The sequence below is a fragment of the Pteronotus mesoamericanus genome, unplaced genomic scaffold, assembly GCF_021234165.1.
Source record: "Pteronotus mesoamericanus isolate MK-2021 breed Mesoamerican mustached bat unplaced genomic scaffold, CSHL_Meso_final contig_78, whole genome shotgun sequence".
NCBI lineage: Eukaryota > Metazoa > Chordata > Mammalia > Chiroptera > Mormoopidae > Pteronotus > Pteronotus mesoamericanus.
In genome coordinates this window covers 6,401,571-6,422,107 of record NW_026555258.1, presented here as the reverse complement: position 1 = coordinate 6,422,107, position 20,537 = coordinate 6,401,571, and the positions used below count along the sequence as shown (strand labels likewise).

The window sequence follows — 20,537 nt, the reverse complement described above, 5'->3', positions numbered from 1 at the left end:
AAACTGCACGTACATAGTGTCTTCTCTTGAGACCCAGACCCTTCCGGGTTTCCCCCAAATTTCTGAGCATCACGCATTCTTGAACTCAAAGCTGATATGCAGTTGTAGACACTAGTTTGGCTGGTACTAAATACAGAGAACCCTCCATCCTGGTTTGTAAAAGTTGCTGCCCTGAGTCCCCCATCCCCGTTTTCTGGGTCCCTCTCTGCAGCCAAAGGGGCGGTGATCGGCACGACACAAGCCTGCAGGGTCTTGCTCCTGTGACTAGTGGCGTCCGTTTGGGTGGGTTGGTACCTGTGTGTATTAGTTGTGAGTTTATTTGCTTATACTTATTCTGTCTTGTATATAATTCCTATGGAGAGTGTTACGTTATTCCTCAAAAATCACATCTAGGATAGTTTTCTAAGACAACTCAATAGTAGTGTATTCCTAAATTTAGAAAACAAAATTATCTTAGTGTATGTGATAACACGGGCTTTGGAATCAGACAGACATGAGTTTTAATTTGGGAAGCAGTCATTACCTAACTATCATTTTGGACACGTCAGCTAAACTCTATTATGTATATTTACATCTATTATGTATAATAGATGACTATTTTAAGTGGTGGCTATTGTTTTAATTTCTGTGCTCTTTGATGTTTTACCAGTATGCCTTTTCAGTTACAGTAGCTGCATGTAGAGTGTTTTGAAGTTCATAATCAATTTTATTAATTTATTTCCTAATTTCTATTTTATATATACTACCATTTTTTGTATTCCTCTTCCTTTTTCAAAATGTTAATATGACCCACGATGGTATCAGATGGGAAAGGTAAAGCCCAAAATGTTTTTTCAACTAGTGTTCAAACTAGTGTTTTGATAACCAGAGCTTTACAGTATGGTTTGAAATTTGGTAGGTGGAAACCTCCCTTTATTATTATTATTTTCCCAAAATTATCTTGGCTCTTCTTAGCCTTTATCACTCCAGATGAATGTTGGGAATTTATAGGAATTTTACTCAGTTTATCAGTTAATTTAGAGAGGATTGGTATTTTTGCAAGTTGAGTCTTCCATAAAGCAACAGAGTATATTTCTCCACTTACTGAGGCCTTTTTTTGTCTTCCATGCAAGTCTTGCTAACTTCCTGTTAGGCTTATTCCTAGAACTTTTGTTATGAGCACTACGCTAGGTACTAGTGCTTGCCCCCAGAGAGCTTATTATCTTCCATTTAGTACAAATAACTAATTAATCGCAACTGTGATAAGACTTACAGGGGAGCGACGCAGGGCCCGAGGGCCACATGCAACGGGGAGGCCTGGCCCGCGACCGCGGAGGTGAGGCTTCCCTAAGCGGGGTTGGGGGGAACGACGGCATGGCCTCTAGACGACTTGCTCTTGCTTACAGGTTGCTAAGCATTTTGTTTTTAAAGTCAGAATTAACTACCTTTTTCAGTTTCTTTTGAAATGATCCTATAGTTTTTTCCAAATTAATCTAGTAATGTAATTAATTCTAACATTGGTAGTCATTACACTTTTTAAATCAACCTCACCTGACAGTCATGTGTTGTGCTTTTCCTACACTATGAAATTTTACTCACTAGTTCTGCATCTGTATTTAGTAACATTGTAGCCTTCTTGCTGTTCTTTGGTCCTCCAAGTATGGCCCCATCTCAGGGCCTTGCCTTTGCTGGTCCTGTGTCTGAGATGCTCTTCCTTCAGCTCTGCCTGCCTGCCGGTTTCCTTAACTCCCTGAGGTCTCTGATCAAATGCCACCTCATTGATAAAATCTTCTCTGAGTACTATGTATAAAATGAAAACTCTCTCTGATTTCCCCCAGAATTTCCTATGCCCCTTGCTATGCTGAATTGTCAAATTTGACATTTCATTCTTACGGGTTTGTTTGTTTGTTTATCCTAGCAGAACAGTGCTCGAACGTAGTGGGCACTCACTAAATACTTGGAATGAACAGTTGAACTCTATATTATATCTAATAGTTGTTTCTCTTCTTTTATACCTTCAGCATCAGAACTTTTCTCTCCTGAGATGGATTGGGAAGTTCATCACCTTTTCATATGCTCCAGAATAGATCAAATAGCATGGAAATTCCATTCCTTGAATGTTAGGAATAGATTTATCCATAAAACTATTTGATTTGTTGCTTTTTGGGGAGAAGAGGTTAAATATTTGACAACCTTTTAAATTCATTTGATTACTGTTTGTTTAGGCTTTCTACTTCTGGTTCTGCTTGAGTGAGTTTTGGCAAATTATATTTTCTAATAAAACAGGACTTTTGACTTGAAATTTTCAAATTTATTGAGTAAGTTAAATTTGTAGAACTTTTAAAAGATATTCTGCACTGATGGTTATGATCTTCTTTCTCATTCTATCCTGTTTGTGTTATTACTTTTAAGGAAAATCTTCCTAGAGACTTGTCTGTTTTAATTGTCTTATTTTTAAATACTTTACTTTTTAGAGAGAGGGGAAGGGAGGGGGAAAGAGAGGGAGAGAAACATCGATGTGCAAGAAATACATCGGTTGCCTCTCGCACTCTCCCGACTGGCTACCTGACCCTCAATCCAGGCATGTGCTCTGACTGGGAATCAAACCATAGACCTTTCAGTTCTCAGGCCAGCTCTCAACCCACTGAGCCACACCTGCCAGGGTTCATTGTCTTTTTTTTTAAATCAGTTTCTTCCATCTATGTTGTGGGTGTGTGTTCTTAATTTAATTTGGATGCTTGGTTAATTGTTTTTCTTCTAATAAAGGCATCTAAGCCTGAGTACAGCCTTAGATGAATCCCATAAGTTTTATCCCCCCTCATGGTTTTTAATATGCAATATTCTTGCCATTTATTTCTACGTATAGTCTTTCTTTGTTTTGAACTACATGTAATGCTTATGGGTTATAAGTAGTTTAAATTGGGGCAAAATTTCCCTAAGAGGTGGTTTGGGACTCAGGTATCATTCATGTGTTAACCGTCAGGTGTAGGAGAACATGCAACTGCCCCAGGGTCCAAAAAGGGCTATTGAATGTGCACTGAAAGGCTTTCCCTCTGGCTTTCTTTTTTTTTTTTGGCACACAGCACCTCTTAAGCAAACAGGTATTTGGCAGTTAATGAAGTATCTTTTCTTTAGTGGAGTAGCCAGGCCAAATTTTATAGTTATCACTGGCAACTCAACAGCGATAAATTTTGAACCCCAGGCCTGTGGTCGCCTGTATGGGAAGTGCTTGGAGAGGCCCCAGCTGGAGCCTCTCATTTCATTGCCTCACTCAGCTGCTCTGTTCAGGGCCATTGCTAGCACCAGAGTTAGGGCGCGGTATCTGAGGCTTCATTTTATTTAGTTACTTTAAATTTTAATCCTTTTTATTAAAAAATTCGTTAAAATTACACATTACATTTAATATTATTTTATGTTAGTTTCAGACATACAGCTTAGTGGTCAGACAGTCATATACTTTGCAAAGTGCCTCCCCTGGTATTCCCTGCACCCCATGGCCCATGTGTCGTTATCACACAATTGTTGACTGTCTTCCCTGAGCTGCACTTTACAGCCCCATGACGGTTTTGTGACTACAATCTGCACTTCCCAGTCCCTTCACCTTTTCCACCCGGCCCTCTGACCCCCCTCCCCTCTGCCGATCATCAGTCTGTTCCCTGTATCTATGAATCTGTTTCTGTTTTGTTTGTTTGTATATATTGTTTTTTAGGTTCCACAATATAAATGCAATCACATGATATTTGTCTTTCTCTGACTGACTTAATTCATTTAATGTAATACCCTCTAGGCGCATCCATGCTGTTGCAAATGGTAAGATTTCATTCTTTTTTATGGATGTTTCTTATTCATATTTTTTATTTTCTTCTTCTTAAAGAAGACTCTAACATTTCTCCTAATACTGGTTTGATGGTGATGAACTCCTTTTGCTTTTTCTTGTCTGGGAAGCACTATCTGTCCTTCAATTCTAAATGATAGCTTTGCTGGGTTGAGGAGTCTTGGTTGTAGGTCCTTGCTTTTCATCACTGAATATTTCTTGCCAGTCCCTTCTGGCCTGCAAAGTTTCTTTGAGAAATCAGCTGACAGTCTTATGGGAGTTCCCTTGTAGGTAACTAACTACAGTGTTGGGTATTAGAAAAAGTTCTGGATTCGAAGTCAGACATCCAGCTAACAGTCCCAGGTTTGTTTCTTGCATATTGATTTTAGAGAGAGGAAGGGAGGGAAGGAAAGAGAAAAAGAGAGAAACATCAATCTGTTGCCTCTTATACACTCCCTGACTGGGGGCCAGACTTGCAGCGCAGGTATGTGCCCTGACAAGGAGTTGAACCCACAACCATTCAGTTTACAGGGTGGCACTCCAATGCTCTGAGCCACACTGGCCAGGGCTAACAGTCCCAGTTTTAATGTTTAGTGGTTTGGTAACCTGGATGTGTTATTTAACCTCTTTTTAAATTGGGGGTTCTAATCACAGTGTTACTGAATTCTTTTAAGGCTCACATAAAAACATTGCTTGGAAAACAAGTAGAGTCACTATAAGCAGTTATTATTATTTTATAGATATAATTATAGAGATTAGTATACCTGCTCACAGTTACTGAATAAATCATTAGAAGAATCGAAGAAGAAATGAATCACTTATACTTTTGATAGACACATAATCTAATAATGGCTAGACAACAGACAGCTATTGCCTACTCTGATACCCTTTGGGAAGGTTTGCATTGGTTAAAATAAAGTAATTTATTCTGATGTACACTGATCTGATCTTAATATATGTCTCTGGGGCTCTGAAGGAAGAATAACTACTGATAGCTCAAATTGTAAGCTCTCACAGGGCAAACTCCCAATATTCCTTTCTTTCTATTTTTTGTATGACACTGATGTTTCACTTTAAAATTCTACTAATTATTTGGTCTAAGAGCTGATCTTGTAGAAAGTGAATGAGATATTAAGTATTTATTACGCTAAAAAAGCCTATTCTTGAGGAAAAATTAGAGAGGGAGAAGAATAAAGCAAAGCATACAAATTTTTTAAAGATTTTTAAAAATTTATTTTTAGAGAGGGGAAGGGAGGGAGAGAGGGAGAGAAACATCGGTGTGCAAGAGATACATTGATTGGTTGCCTCTCACACGCCCTCCCACAACCCGTCCCACAACCCAGGCATGTGCCCTGACTGGGAATCGAACTGTTGACCCTTTGGTTTGCAGGCTGGTGCTCAATCCACTGATTCACACCTGCCAGGGCACCAACAAATTTTTTCAAAAAAATCATTGGAAGATACGGATTTGAGTCAGAGTCCCCAGCAGTGGTTCCTTCTCTGGAGGACTTCTGAGATGTCAGAGGAACCCAGGTTAACCTGTCATGGGTTGTTTCCATTTTAGCTGCTTTGGAGGGTTCTGGGACCAAGTTTTCATTCATGTGACCAATTTTTATGCAGTCCCTCCTGTGTGCCAGAAGCTGCGCTCACCGCAACAGGTATAATGGAGTAGGAGTAGACCTGGTCCTAGTGGGACTTAGACAGGCAGGGGCGATGCATGGGGTGAGTGCCCTGAGAGGAGCAAACGGCATGATGGCGTTGGAGCACGCGGGGGCACTCCCAACAAGTTCTGGGAGTGCGGGAGGATGAGGAGTTAGCCAGGAGGAGGCTGGGATGGGGGGCCCAGCGGGGCGGGGGGAGTATGACAGGTACATCCATGTCCAGGCTTGGCAAGAAGATGAGACAGCTTCAGCGGGTCGGGGGCTGGGGGGTGTGGGAGTGTGAAGGGATCTTGGAGCGGTCCCCGGGGCTCTTCTGTCCTTGTGAAGGACTCCTCTCTTTACTCCAGGAGCAGTGGGACACCACTGAAGGTTCTAAGTCAGGTAGAGACATGGTCAGAATTTTGCTTAGAAAGATCTTCGGTTGCTGTGTAGAGAATGGAAGGGAAGGAGGGAGACTTGGGGGCGGAGGGTTCAGTGAGGGAGCTTGTGACCCAGGCTGGAGAGAGTGGAGGTGGGAAGGGGGGATCTCTACCAGTGATGGAGAAATAGCAGCTGCTGGAGAGAAGGTCAACCTGAAGGAGTCTAGGGAGGTAGAAATGTCAGGTGGTGGTGAGCGGCTGGATGCAGGGGATGAGGAAGAGGAGTTGGAAAGGCTCCCCAGTGCTCTGGCCTCGGCAGCCAATCGAAAGGTCGGGCCATCCTCTGAGATGTGAGAGGAGGAGAAGAAACAGGTTTGCCAGGGAAGTCTTGCTCATGGAGGCAGCGTGTTTAGGTACCTGTGGCCGGAGGCAGGAGGCGCAGCCGGCAGGCTGGAAGAGCAAGAAGGGAGCCGAGCAGCGCCTGCGATGTTGTGGCTCCCGGGGTGCGCAGCTTGGCGGCAGCCAGGAGTCTTCATGAAGGAACGAGCCCCCACCCTCCAGGTTGGGAGGCTTGGCAGGTGAAAACTTTCATGAGTTTTTCCTCTCCATGGTGTTTCCCTTGTGTCTGAAAGTCAGCCTTTGTCTGCATGGACTTCACATTTCAGGACTGTTTTGAGGAGGAAGGGGTTGTAGCCAAAGTACAAAGCTCTGTGGATTTGGGTTCTGTGCGGTGTCAAGATGCCATCACATTGTAGACTCTTGGCTCTGGGAAGGATCTCAGAAGCCCTGGGCCCAGACTCTCGCCCGCAGCAGGAACTAGATTGTACTAGTCTTCTGGATGAACCACGTTGGCAGATTTTTTTTCTTCTCTGTGGCTGCTGGGGACAGACAGCGTTGTTTTCATGTTCCATGCCAGCATAGATTCACAACGACAAGGGTAAGCTAGTAGGGGTGTTGGAAGTGTGAGGGCGGAAAGGCTGCTTATACTTGACATAGATGTAACTCAGGACTTTCCCGTTGGTGATCCTCAGGAACTTCCTTTAGTGGCAGCAGGAACAAAGCTGCTTCTGTTTGGCAGCAGAGGGGGAAGGAGGAAGAAGTTTTAGGCTTAGATGGTCTTTCAGAGTCCCCATACTAGGAGTGGCAGGGTGAAGCAAGCCCGTTGATCCTCTCCTCTCATAGTTCCTTTCACCCATTTTCTGGAGCACGTGTAGCCCCGTGAGAGAGTAGAGCCCTTTCCTGGTCTCTGGACACATTGATGTTGTTGGTACTAGTTGCTAGGGATTTCAGGAAAATATAACATTGGAGCTGAGAGGCTCCCTCTGCCTCATGTTGATTTCACACTCTAGGCTTTCAACAGTAGGTTACTGTGAGCCAAGCCCCTTAAAAATTATTCAGTCTGCAGACCTCATCTTGTTTGGGGTAGAAGCACCTTTCTGGGATTTTAAGATGAGGCACTCATGTGGCCACTGAGAGTTTTCCAGTTTGCTCTCCTCAAGGCGTCTGAGGTTGGGTTACCTTGAACTTGACTGTTTTGTTTGTATGGAGCAGTCAGTCTCTCTTCTCCTCCTCCCTCTTTCGTTTTCCTCTTCCTCCCCCCTCGTCCCCTTTCCCCTCTTCCTCCTCCTTTTCTTTCTCTGTCTCTCTCCAAACCTCTATTTATCCATCCTTTAAGGAACTTTGAAATTCAGGTTAAAGTAATAAGATTTTTCAGGCTTTAACTGAAACTGGACTGCTCAGTCTCTCATAGAGTAGCTGTCCTCATTCTTTTCCTGCTTCTAATCTCTTATTAAGAAAAATTTCCAACATAGTGAAAAGTTGAAAAAATAGTATAATGATCATCACCTACCATATGCCTAGATTTAACAATTGTTAACCTCTTATCATGCTTGTTTTTATCTCTCTATGTAAATGCCTTTTACTAAAGGGTTAGGGGTTAGATGTCGCAGAAGAAAAAAATTAGTGAATTTGAAGACATAGCCACGGAAACTATCCAAAGTGAAACACAGGAAAAAGGCTGGCGGCGGGGGTGGGAGGGCGGCTGGACAGCAGCAGTGAGCTATGGGGCTTCACGGAGCCTAATACGTATGATCAGAGTCCCTGAGAGGGAGGAGAGAGAGGGGCTCCAGAAACAGTATTTTAAGAAACATCAGCTGACCATTTTCCAAATTTCATGAAAACTAAACTCAGATTTAAGAAGTTCAGTAAATCCCAAAGCATAAGCAACATGAAGAAATCTACACAAAGGCACACCATAACCAAACTGATGAAAAGCAGTTATAAAAAAATTTTTTTTTAACTAGCTAGACAGAAAAGACACATTATATGCAGAACAGAAGTGAAGATGTCAGCAGATTTCTTATTGGAAACAATGTAAGTTAGAAGGTAGTAGACTAATATCTTTAAAGGACTGAGAAATACAAACCTTTAACCTAGAATTGCATATTCAGAGAATATATCCTGCAGTAACAGAACAATAATAAACACTTTCAGACATTTTTAAAAAAACGAAAGCTGAAAGAATTCACCACCAGCAGACCTGCGCTGCAGAAATGATATCACAGGGAAGCCCGGACGCACCCAGCGGAGGAAGGAGCACCTGGCACGGTGCCCGTGCGGTACATGTCCGTCCACAGGGCCGCACAGACTGCTGTCCACACCACGCCGCCCTACCCTGCACTTCCGTTCACTGTCCCCCGGGATTAGTGCTCACCTCTCTTGTTTTGAATTGTCCTGTCTGCTGTATTTCACACCCCCCTTTCCTGGTTTCCTCTCTCCCTTTTTGATGGAGTGCATCTCCCAGGAGCTTCTGAGAAAAGGAAGGTAATTTTATTGAGGCCTTGCAAGTGTGAAAGTGACTACTTTAACCTCCTACTTGCTTGATGGTTTGGAGGGACATAGATCTCTACATCGGAAGTTATTTTCCTTCAGAATCTTGAAGACTTTGCTCCATTGTTGCCTTGTTTCCAGGGGTGCCTTTGTGAAGTTGGACGACATTGGATTCCTGAGCCTCTGTATATGTCTCGTATCTTCCTCTCTGAAACCTTCCGTCTGTCCCCAGTGTGGACTTTCATTGCGATTTGCCTTCGCATTTGTCTGCTTGTACCCAGTGTGCTAGACCAGGATCAGATTTTATTTTTCTGTGAAGGGCTGTGTAGGAGAAACTTCAGCTTCCATGGTCCATGTATGATAACTACCACACATTCTTCTTAGCTTAAGGCACACAGAAACAGGCTGCAGGCCATGGGCTGTCATTTGTTAGACATGCACTGGCCCTCTGCCATCTGGCACCTGATGCCATTGACTTCGTAAATACTTTCAGTCATTTCTTCAGAGTTCTCTCTTTTTTTAAAGATTATATTTATTTATTTATTTTTAGAGATGGGGAAGGGAGGGAGACAGAGGGAGAGAAACACCGATGTGTGAGAGAAACAGGATTGCCTCTCGCATGTGCCCCACCTGGGGGCCTGCCCGCAGCCCAGGCGTGCGCCCTGCCTGGGAATCACACCGACGGCCGTTTCCTTTCCAGGATGAAACTTAACCCAGTGAGCCACACTGGTCAGGGCTCTTCTGAGTTTCCTCTGTGTAATTCCTACTATTCAGATGTTGAACCTCCGGGGCTGGTCCTCTTGTTTTATTTTATTTTTTTGTCTTCAGTTATTTATTTCTTTGGCTCTTTGCTGTGTTTTCTGGGAGATTAACTCAACTCTGCCTTCCAGCCCTTCTATTTAATTTTAAATTTTTGTTGTCATGTTCTTTACACATTTTTAATAGCTCTCTTAAGTTTTCTTTTTTTGTAGTCTCCTATTCTTGTTTCATGGATGTAGTATCTTCTTTTATGTCTCTTTAAAAAAATTTTTTTAAAACAAATCTCTGCATAGCCTGTTTCCTCCAGGTTTTGCTGTTGTTTTGTTTGCTTTGGTCTCTGCTTTCCATGTGGGAGCGTGCCTCGGAGGGGAAGCGCCCCCGCTAGCTGCCGGCGATGAGCGTGACAGACGAGACCACGGCGCTGACGGGACGTGGGCTCGGTGGGCGGCTCTGACCTGGGTGGCTGTGTTGGGGGGAATCCCCTATGTCGGTAACTTTAGATTTTTCTTTTGGGGCTCGATTCCCCAGAGAAGTCTCTGTCTCCTGCCGGGAGATAAGAGGGCTGCCTGCCAGCATTCTGGGAGCTCAGTGGATGGAGAGGGCCTGGTGTGGAGGGTAGTTCTCAGCAGTCCCCGCATATGGCCATTTAGTCCCTGTTCTCGGTATTAGACTCATGTTCTCAACTGGGCCATGGGGCCCCCAGTCCAGGGACCCTCTATACTCTCCAAAGAGGAAATTTTCAGTGTTCCGCTGTGTTGGAAGAGGGGTGATCTCGCAGTGAAGGGAAGTGGTAGATTGGATCCAGACTTAACTGCTTCTCAAATACCTTTCTGCCAACGTGCCTGGACCCCATCCCACTAAGTTCCAGATGTACTGGTGCTGCCAGCTCCCAAAACTGCTGAGGATTCTTCTGTGTCCATTCGGCCGGTTTTCAGTGTTCCCACCCCGGCACAGGACTCCGCTTGAGCTGGGGTCCGCCTTCCTGGGCCCGCTAAGTCAGCCACCACACATCTGTTACAGAAATTAAGACCACAGACTCAGACTTTTCAAATAAGGCTTTATCATTTATAAGAACTATGTTGCAGGAAGGAAGGAGGGGCGTGGCTGGCAGCCAGAGGCTGCGGACCACCACACCCTAGTTTCTCAACAGTGAAGTGACTGGCTCCTTTGGCCATGTTTTCCTTTCCCACTGAGAGGAGAGTGGAAGCAGCCTCCTGGGCTGCAAAGAGAAGTCTGACTAAACAGAAAGAGGTTAAAATATACGTGGGCCACCCCAAATCCAGGAATTTCATCCTGAATGGGCTCATTAGCTCCCTGTGAGGCAGGAAATCAGGTGAAGCCTAAGGTCATTTCTTCTGATGCTGGGTACCCCTTGTAGACCCCAACACACATCCTCAGTGGAGTGGCCTTTGGCATAGAACTTTTTACTGAATTATGTAGTTTGGAGAGAGGGACTTCACCAGCCAGTTCTGCACCACCTCCCCACCCCACAGCTGGAAGTGCAGCAGGAACCATCACCCCAACACAGGGCCTGAGGCCAGTATTCGAACAGTGCGCAGTAAATGGGGGAGGGCGAAGGAGGCCCCCATACACTTTTTTAATACAAATAAATGGCCAGAGAAAATTGCCTCTGGTCTAAGTGATTGAAGCAGGGGAAAAAAAAAAAGTTTGATAAGGAAAATTGACAGAAACATGGTATAAAGGCTCAGGTAAAGAATTTCATTTTTAAGGCACTCTCAAACATAAAGTGACAAACCTAGAGCTCAAATGTGAGATAATATGAACAATCAGAACGAAGTGGAAGACGGGCTAGTCAGGCCACGGAAACGGCCAGCAGAAGGTGACCCCATTGCAGAACCAGTCTTTCTGTAGGGTATGGGAGGGTTGTGAGGAACTCGCCCAGCGTGCGTATTTGGTTCAAGTTTGTGTCATTTCAGCTGTTTCTTTGGGATTTTCAGTGTTTCTTTTCTCAGAGCTCCACCTTCTTCCCATGCTAATCCTGAGCCCAGGCCCCAACAGGATGTTTTCTTTTCCTGGTGCCTTTTAAAAAAAATATATTTTATTTATTTATTTTTTAGCAAGGGAAACATTGATCTGCCTCTTGCATGTCCCCACCCAGGGACCAGGCCTGCAACCCAGGCCTGAGTCCTGTCCAGGAATCGAACCGGCTCGTGGGGCGACGCCCAACCCACCGAGCTACACCAGTCCGGGCTGCGTTTGTCTTTTGCAATAGCAGTGCTTTCTGTCCTGGAAGATTCAGTGCCATTTCAGCATTTTTTGGTCTTCAGTCTCTTAGTTTCAAAATATTGTATTAATGTAACAGGAATAGTATTTACTACTATAAGCTGTTGATTTTTAAAAGATGTAAATTGTTTTCGCTTTCTTTTTTTATTGATGTTTCTATTTGTGTATATTTGGTCACTCCACAGCTCCTTCTGTCCAAAGAACTTCATGTTGCAGGCAACCTTAGGCGTGGAAAATAGCTCCTTTGGAACTGTTGTATCTAGAATGAACTGGGAACTCCTATTTCTAATCTCTTTTTTGTCCCCAGTTTGAGATTTGTTTTCTAATCAAAGTCCCAAGATCCATGAGGCTTTGCTTTATGCTTTCTAGCTCTTTAGCCTTTTGGCTCTATACTCCCTGAAGCAGAATGGGGAAAATAAGATAGAAAATGAGGATTTCCTGCGAAAGAGAAAGTGAATAGTCATCTCTGTAACTCCATCCAGCATCTGTGGGTCCAAGGTTAGGATTCGGTTTCTTGGATCTCAGGCATTTGTCATCATTTGTCATTCCCCCCGGTCCTGGCCGCAGCCCGAGGCCGGTGTCGTGGCACGGACGTTTGAGCCTCTGCAGTCCCTGGGTGTGCTCACAAGGGCAGTGGAATCCCGTTGCCGTCGCCCGTCTCTGCACAGTCCGAAGCTGGTGACCACTCCAAACAATGGGCCTCCTCCCTTCTCTCACACTCCCCACCACCCAAAAAGCAAATCTAAATAGGGCCACTCTCAGATTTACCAATTGTCCTTCAACAGTTCTAGGCAGTGGTACCCTGTTCTTGCCCTGTGGCTAACAATTTGTGGTCTCTATTTTGGTCTTTCTCACTTCCACTAAGTACAATTTAGATACAAGTTTATAGGAAGTTACGGTTTTAAATAACTGATATTTTATAGGGGTAAGAGAGGGTTCCTGTATTCAGATGAAGACATTGTAGAACAGTTCCATATTAAGCAAAACTGTGTTTGTTTTTTGAGTTTGAAGTTTTCATCTAAAATTCTCTTATGACTAAAAAAAAAAGTGTTCTTGCAATATGAATCATACACCATACTATCCACCCATTTAAAGTGTACAGTTTGATGATTTTTAATATATTCACAGACTTGTGCATCCATTTATCATACTCTTAGGACACTTTCCTTGAAACCCCCCAAAGAAGCTCTGTGCTGTTTAGACATCCCCTGCAACTCCTCTGTCCCCCCGCCCTAGGCGACTGCTAATCCACTCTCTAGTTCTATGGAATTGCCTCTTCTGGACATGTCATATAATTGCGGTCACACAATATGTGGTCCTTTGTGATTGGCTGCTTCAGCTTAGCATGTTTTAAAAGTTCATTCATATTGTAGCATATTGTAAGTGCTTCATTTCTTTTTATGGCTGAATAATATTTCATTATATGGACACACTTCATTTTTTATCCATTCATCAGCTGGCAGCCATGTGGGGTTTCCACTTTTTGGCTATTATGAATAATACTGCTGTGAACATTCATGTATAAGTTTTTGTGTGAATGTGTGTTTTCACTTCTCTTAGGTATACACCCAGGAGTGCAAGTACTGAATCTTTTGGTAACTCTACATTTAACCATTGGAGGAACTGCCAAAATGTTCTCTGACTGCACCGTTTTATATTCCCACTAGCAGTGCACCGGCGTCTTATGATTTTTAACCTTATGCTGCAGGTATAAGTTCTTGTTTCTTCAACTGGACTGCAGGCTCCTTGAGGTCAAGAAATTGCTTAATACTTTTTTGTGTGTTTTCCATATATTTCATGTATTTTTTATGCACATTTTATTGTGTAATTGTCAGATCCTTCACTTCTCAGGGCCTCAGTCTCCTGCTTTGTAAAAGGGGGTGATTATAACCCTTAATCTTGGGAGGTTACTGTGAGCTTTAAATGGGAAGATACATGTAAAAATGTATATAGCAATGTATTCCATATAGTGAATCTTCAACAAGTGTTAGATACTACTACTATCGCTGGCAATTTTTTCCTTATTTCAGCTGGGTTATTGACTATTGGTAACCTAATAATTTTCTTTTATACGAACTTTTAAAAGAACTTTGGCTAAAGTATGATATCTCAATTAGATACTGGTTAAAAAGTTAGTGTATAGAAAAATGCTAAGATGGCAGAAACTTTGGACCTGAGCATTTGTATCTATACATTCACAAAATGCCACACTTGCCACTGAATTTGAGTGAGGAGAGTTAAGGAAAAAACATTTCTGGGTCCTTCTGGCTTGCAAACAGGTACTGGCCAGAACAGTCATCATTTACCTGTCATGTCCCTCAGGAATAAAGATGTCTCTCCCCAGCAGCCCCTGTGAGAGTGTCTGAGAGTTTTTTCCAAGCAGTGACCTTTGAACTGTGGGCTCTGAATCCGAGGGTGTCAGGAGAGCGGCAGCTGGAAGAGGGTGTGGAGGTGGTTGCCGAGCGCCACTGGGTGGAATCACCTTACTCGGCCATGAGGTGCACGGGGAACAGAACTGCTCATTTCACTCCCAGCAAGCGCCACCCAGGTACACCACTCGGGTTCATTCATTCTGCAGGCATTTGCCACTGTTTTCTGCCGCATGCCAGAGATGGGCGGGAGGGAGGGGGTGGGAGCTGCCATGTCTGCAGGTGAATGAACGGAGCTTCATGCACAAGGAGCAGAGCACAGTGATTGACTTGTGGGCCCTTCCTCAGCGAGGAGTCACTGCTTTAAAGACCAAGTGAGACCAGACGATGCCCTGTGTGCATCCAGAACCAGTCCCTCCTCGCCGAGCTCTCCAAGTCTCCCCATACTTGCTTTCCCTTCATCCTAGCCTGTCCTGTTCTTGATCCCAACACGGGGCCTTTGCATCCGCTCTTCCTGTGCCTGGAAAACGTCCCCCAGATTTTCACAGGGTTGTTTGCCCGTCGCCACCTCCTCAGACAGCCTTCTCCCAAGCCCCCACCATGCTCCAGTTCCTTCACCTTTAACATTTCCTTTGAGCACTTTCTGGAATGATCTTTATTCCCTCGCGTTTATTAACCCATCTGAATCACTTTGCTTTACTGTGTCAAGATGATCATTGCAGTAACAAAGAAATGACATTGTGATGACAGAGAAAAGGACACCTGGGTTCAGTTCCAGAGCCTCATCCATGCCAGTGCCTGAGAGACAGTGTGTAGCGGGAGGAGCATTCGGACAAGGATCCAGGGGCCCGTTCCTGCTCACTCTGGAGTGGCCAGATGGAGGCGTTGCCCACTCCATGTGGCTGTGTTCTGCAGGGACACCTCAGCCCCCAAACGAGGGACTTAGACTCTGGCCTCGGCTGATCTCCAAGGTTCTTTCCAGTATAAGAGTTTTTAAGCACCAGGGAAGTAGAAAGTTATGTTGAAAGTTGCTTTACCTCCCCAGGCCTCAACCAAGGAGCCACGGGTGCATGTGCCCGCACCCCGCGCATGCTTGCACGTGCCGAGGGAAGGCCCCAGAAGGGTGCGCCTACACCAGGCGTGCTGTCCCCTGCACGGGTGGACATTTCACTTTGTGTATATACATGTATGTCTCTGTTTTGATTTTTTTCAACAAGGATGTGCTACTTTATATTCAAAACAACCTAAAGGCCAAAAAAATAGAAAGTGGCTTGTAGTTAGGTTACCTATAGTTTATGTATAAATGGATATTTCTAGGGGAAGGATCTTGCGAGTGCTTAGAAGGCTTGTTTTCAAGTATTTGAACCATTTCTTCCTGTCTTGTCTAGTGTTATCTTATTACACCTGGAAAAATGCATTTTCTCTTTTTAAGCAAGGAGAATCTTCAGCCCAGAGCAAGACATTCAGAGACTTGATTGCGGTCTTCAGATGTCCGGCACACTGTCGGGGGAAGAGGGACCGGTTTCTTGTGGTCCCAGAGTAGAATTGCCAGCAGCCCATAGAATGGACAGAGGGTGGGGTCCTGGGGTCCCAGGGTCCTACCGTCCCAGCTCAGAACACACTGGGAAGCAGTGGTTACTGTTGCCATGGCAAAGCTCTGTTGGCTTTTTGTAGTTACTTTGTGTCTGCCACCTCTCTAAATGTTTACTGAATCTATCAGTTGATTCCCATGATTTCCTGAGGCAGATATTCTGGGTCTTTCTTACCAGTACTCTGTACCTCATTTTGATTTCCTTCTTTAGTGAATTTTCAGAATGATGTTAAGTAATAGCAACTTAAAAATATCGTTCTGTGGACCTGTGTTGTGACATTAAATGTTTGACTTTCTCTGGGCCCCTGCTTGTAGTTCAACATGAACACATCTCTTCCTAAATAAACAGAGGCCACTCTGTCCCCTCAGCAGGAGATCGGATTCCTTTGTTCAATTTCATATTTACATTTAAGGCTTATGTACATTGGCACAGTGATGCCTTTGTTCCAAAGATGTATTCACGTGTGCATCGTGGGTCAGAGGACTTTTGGTGAAATACCCAGAGTTTGCTATCTAAATGTTTTTTGTGATTTTTTTTAAGGCTGTATTTTTAATACATATTTCCTTTTAATAGAGTTTTTACATTATATTAAAATTTTTTAAATTTCATTTGTTTATTTTAAAGAGAGGGGAAGGTAGGGAGAAAGAGAGAGAGGAACATCAGTGTGAGAGAGAAATGCCAATCGGCGGCTGTCTCCTGCCTGTGCCCTGACTGGGAATGAAACTAACAACCTTTTGCTTTGCGGAACGACACCCAACCAACTGAGCCACACCAGCCAGGGCTATATGACAATTTGTGATTGGTGGAAGTGATATATCATAATTTTCTTGTTTGTATGAAGAACATTTTTATGGTGATATTAAAATCAGTGGCTTTTGTTGAATGCCCCACATGTGCCAGGTACTATATATGCTAGGCATTTTATCTCATTAATCTTCACAACAGGTCACTAGAGTATTAAAATTTAAATTTTGCACATGAAAAAAATGGAAGTTTAGAACATTTCAAACTTGCCTAAGGTCACATGGCCAGCAAATGCCTGACCTGCATTGTCCCTCGTCTGTCTAAGTTCAGTGCTTCCCTGTGGCATTCTTTCTTCATCACGAGCGCTGGGGGTGACCTTTGCCTGAGCAACCTGAGTTACCCTCGTGCTACTGGGGCTTATTTGAGAGGGTGCCTTTTAGGCAGGCTGCCCCCCTTGAGCTGCAGTCACTCTGGAAAGTCTGTGCTTTGGACTGGTAAAAGAGGAGGGCAGCTGTGACCTTGGTTCAGCAGAAAGGAGGCCCTTCTCCTCCCAGCCTGGACACCAGACTCCTGATGCATCTGTTCAGGGCAGCGGTGAGCTCTGGGGCTACGGAGCACAGAATACTTGGATCCCCTCGTTTTTGAGGACTTTGGTGATGCTCACGTGTCTGCCCCGCTTCCAGTTCACCAGATATTAGTCACGCCGTTTCGGATGTTTCGGCGTGCTGTGGGCTCAGGCGCCCTGGTACGTGCCTCTGCAGAGGGTGGCCAAGGCTGTGCGGCAGGGCTTCACGTGGTGGCAGTGGGGTTTGCAGCTGTCCCTGGAGTGCAGTTTGGGACCCCAGTCAGTATATTGGGTGCACCTGAAGATGACCCAGGCTATCCTAAACCACCTGCCGTTTTTCTCAGGGCTTGGGAGGGCTCTCCTGAGTTTGGGACTCATCCAGGGCCTAGAGGGTGTGGTTGAGAGGGAGCCTATTTTCCTTCCCCTTTGGCCACGAGGGAAGCAGAGTCCACCAGGGCCGTGGCCCTCACAATAATGGAGAAGTTGGAGCGATGTTTTGGCTGTAGGTTTCACATGATTTGGCAGAAATAAGACCAGCTGGCTGGACCAGCATCAGAACTGTTGTTCTTTTCACACATAGAGAACTTACAGGAGAGGTGGAATCTGATGGCCAGGGGATTATTTGTGGGGAAGCAGCCTAAGCGACTTGACTCTTAAGGCTCAAATGGGCTCTCATCCTTGTTTCCTTTTTGGTATTGGATTAGAAAAATGTAGGGCAGTATTAGGATTGGCTGTTAACAGTACCCACGATAGATATATCCCCTGAGAAGTACAGAACAGGCACAGCGCAGTAGGAAGGGTTGAAGTTGCAACCATTATTCCTGGTCTTTACTACTTGCGGTGCCTCTGGGTTCCCCTAACAAAAGGTGGCTTGAATTTAAAGTCAGTCAATTTAAACTAATTTTGTGTAGTAGCAAAGCAAATATCAATCTCCAGTAATAAAATAAATTTAAATAAAGATATTGAAATATACCATTTTCTGCTGACACATTAGCAAAGATCAAACTAAACACGTCTCAAGGTGTTACTTCATCAGTCAGTATGTTAATTTGGAGAGTTGTGCAAAGTACTGGTGAGGGTGTAAATTGTGGTTTTGGAAAATAATTCAGAATTTATCAGGAGCCCAGGAATTTATACTCTACCTATTTATTTCACACCCAGAAAGCTCTCCTAAAAGCAGTTAGTGTGAAGAAAAGCTCTGGGCACAGAGTTATTCACTGCCACGGTATTTTTAGGCCATTTTTCCTATTACAAAAAAAATTATGTACTTAATGCAGAAAGCTTGGGAAAACATAGGAAGACAAATTTAGCGATTAAAATTAATCATAATTTTACTACACAAAAATAACATTTTGATATAAGTTTTTCTGATGTTCCCTATGTATATATACTTTTAAAAAGTAGTTGTGGCACTCCTTCCCCCTCACCTGTGTATTTTGAGCATTTTTTGCCTCCGCTGTGCTCGCCTGGGGAAACTGTAACCTTAGGTGAAACCAACACTTCTTTCCTTCCTGGCTTCCACCTGGACAGCCAAACATTTTTTCTTTTTTTTTGGCGGTGGGGGAGGGGATCACACAATTGAGCTGCCTGCTTTCACATTAAATTTGTGGTCATGAACCTCAATTAACCCTTAATACTGTCCAGAAATGCTAAAACACGTCGGTAGTAAATTCACTTTCCCGATCCTTGGGCGGGCATTTGGTACCCTCTTTCCTCAAACCTTCCATATACAACGCCACTCTGCCCACTCTCAGCCAGTGACGTCCTCTCCCACAAGGACACCCCTCACACCTGCCACCGAATCTCCAAGCCCACGAGCGCCCCCTCCCTCTGTCCTACTGCTGCCATGGGGTGTCCTGCTGCTGCTGGTCGTGCCTGGTGCGTATGATTGGCAGACAGTGGTTACTCAACAAATGTTACTGAATGAGGGAGTGAATGCATGCATATATAGTTTCCCATATCATTATTTCTAATGAGCGTATAGTATTCCATTATAAAAATGTAACCTAATTTACTTATTGCTGCTCTGTCATTGGATATATTTGTTTCCAATTTTTGACTACACTGAAACATGGAAAATAATCTAAATGGCTATTGGGAAAATTGTTGACTAAACTGTGGGCTATTCTTGCGTTTAAAATCTTAGGAAGCATTTTTATTAACCTGGGGAAATGAGTTTATTAACTGGAAAAAAAGTGTAATCAAAATTACATATACAGTATGAAAAAGCTAGTAGGAAGTAACTAAAATGCTAATTAAACGTTTCAGGTTGGCAGGATTACAAATGATTTTTCTTTTTTTTTTAAGTTCATGAGTAATACATGGTATTTTCTTCTTTATACTTTTCTGTGTTTTCCAAGTTTACTGCAGTGAGTGTGTTTTTATAATCAGGAATATAGTTCTTTTTTTATTGTAAAAATTTTTATTTATTTTTAGAGAGAGAGGAAGAGAGGGAGAGAAACATCAGTGTGTGGTTGCCTCCATGCGCCCCCCACCAGGAACCTGGTCTGCAACCAGGCATGTGCCCTGACTGAGACTCAACCCAGCGACCCTTTGGTTCAGAGGCTGGCGCTCAATCCACTGAGCCACACCAGCCAGGACAGGAATATAATTCTTAAAGAGTGTAGGACACGTCAGATTATTAAAGAGAGTCGAAAGCAGAGTTAGGAGTTGTACTCTAGAGAATGACCCACGTGTTTGAAACACACTTGTCCTTCCAGGCCTGTTTACCCCCTGGATTCAGAAAGGGCGATGAGAGAGTGTTTCCTAGGAAACCGGCGTGGCTGGGGGTCCATGTGCAGGGGCCTGATGGAGACCGGGGCTTACCAAAGGTGTGGTTTGAGGGGAGAGCGTCCCCCAGATATGCTCAGGGCTGGGAGGGCTTCACAGTGGCTCTTCACATCCATTTCTGGAGCCTGAGGGGCACTCATGCCTGGCGTGTCGCCGCAGCCTCTCACTCATTCCGTTGAAGGCAGTGGTTCACAAACCCAAGCTCCTTCAGGAGTCCACGAGGTCAAAATGATCTTCTTAATAAGACCAATAGGGTGTTATTTGCCTTTTTCACTCGTATTCTTTTACAAGTGCACAGTGGAGTTTTCCAAACGCTATCTGATTTATAACTGATTATAGAGGCAGATAGGAGAATCCAGCGGTCTTCTATGAAACCAGACATTAAAGAGGGTTGCAAAGCGGGGGGGAAGCCAATACTCACTATAACCTTTTTCTTGCAGAAAATACGGTTACATTGTATTAAAATGCTATTTATGTTAACATATAATGGGTTTATTGTTATTTTAATGAATTAATTTTAAAAAATTTCTCAGGTTTACTATTTCTAATATGGTCAATAACGGTATTTACCCACATAAGCAAACACTCTTTGGGAACCTGTTTTTAAAAGTGTAAAGTAGTCCTGAGACCAAAAACTTGGAGAACCACCCAACTGAGGAAACCGAAAGAAGCTAGCTCCCTTTATGATGGATTGATTAGGGCTCAGTGAGCAGATTGGTTGAACAAAGAACAAAGCCAGTGGGGAGAAAAATGACCTACTGTAACGGGCAGGTGTTGGAAGTCCTTGAAATTACATTATATTTTCCTTTCTCCCTCCTTCTTTTCTTCCTCC

At 44.0% G+C, this 20,537-nt stretch overlaps 1 protein-coding gene across 2 annotated transcripts in view; it reads left to right on the top strand.

Moving 5' to 3' along the window:
* Positions 1 to 20,537, top strand: part of STXBP1 (syntaxin binding protein 1) — a 62,132-nt gene that overhangs the window by 7,804 nt on the left and 33,791 nt on the right. The window lies entirely within an intron of this gene.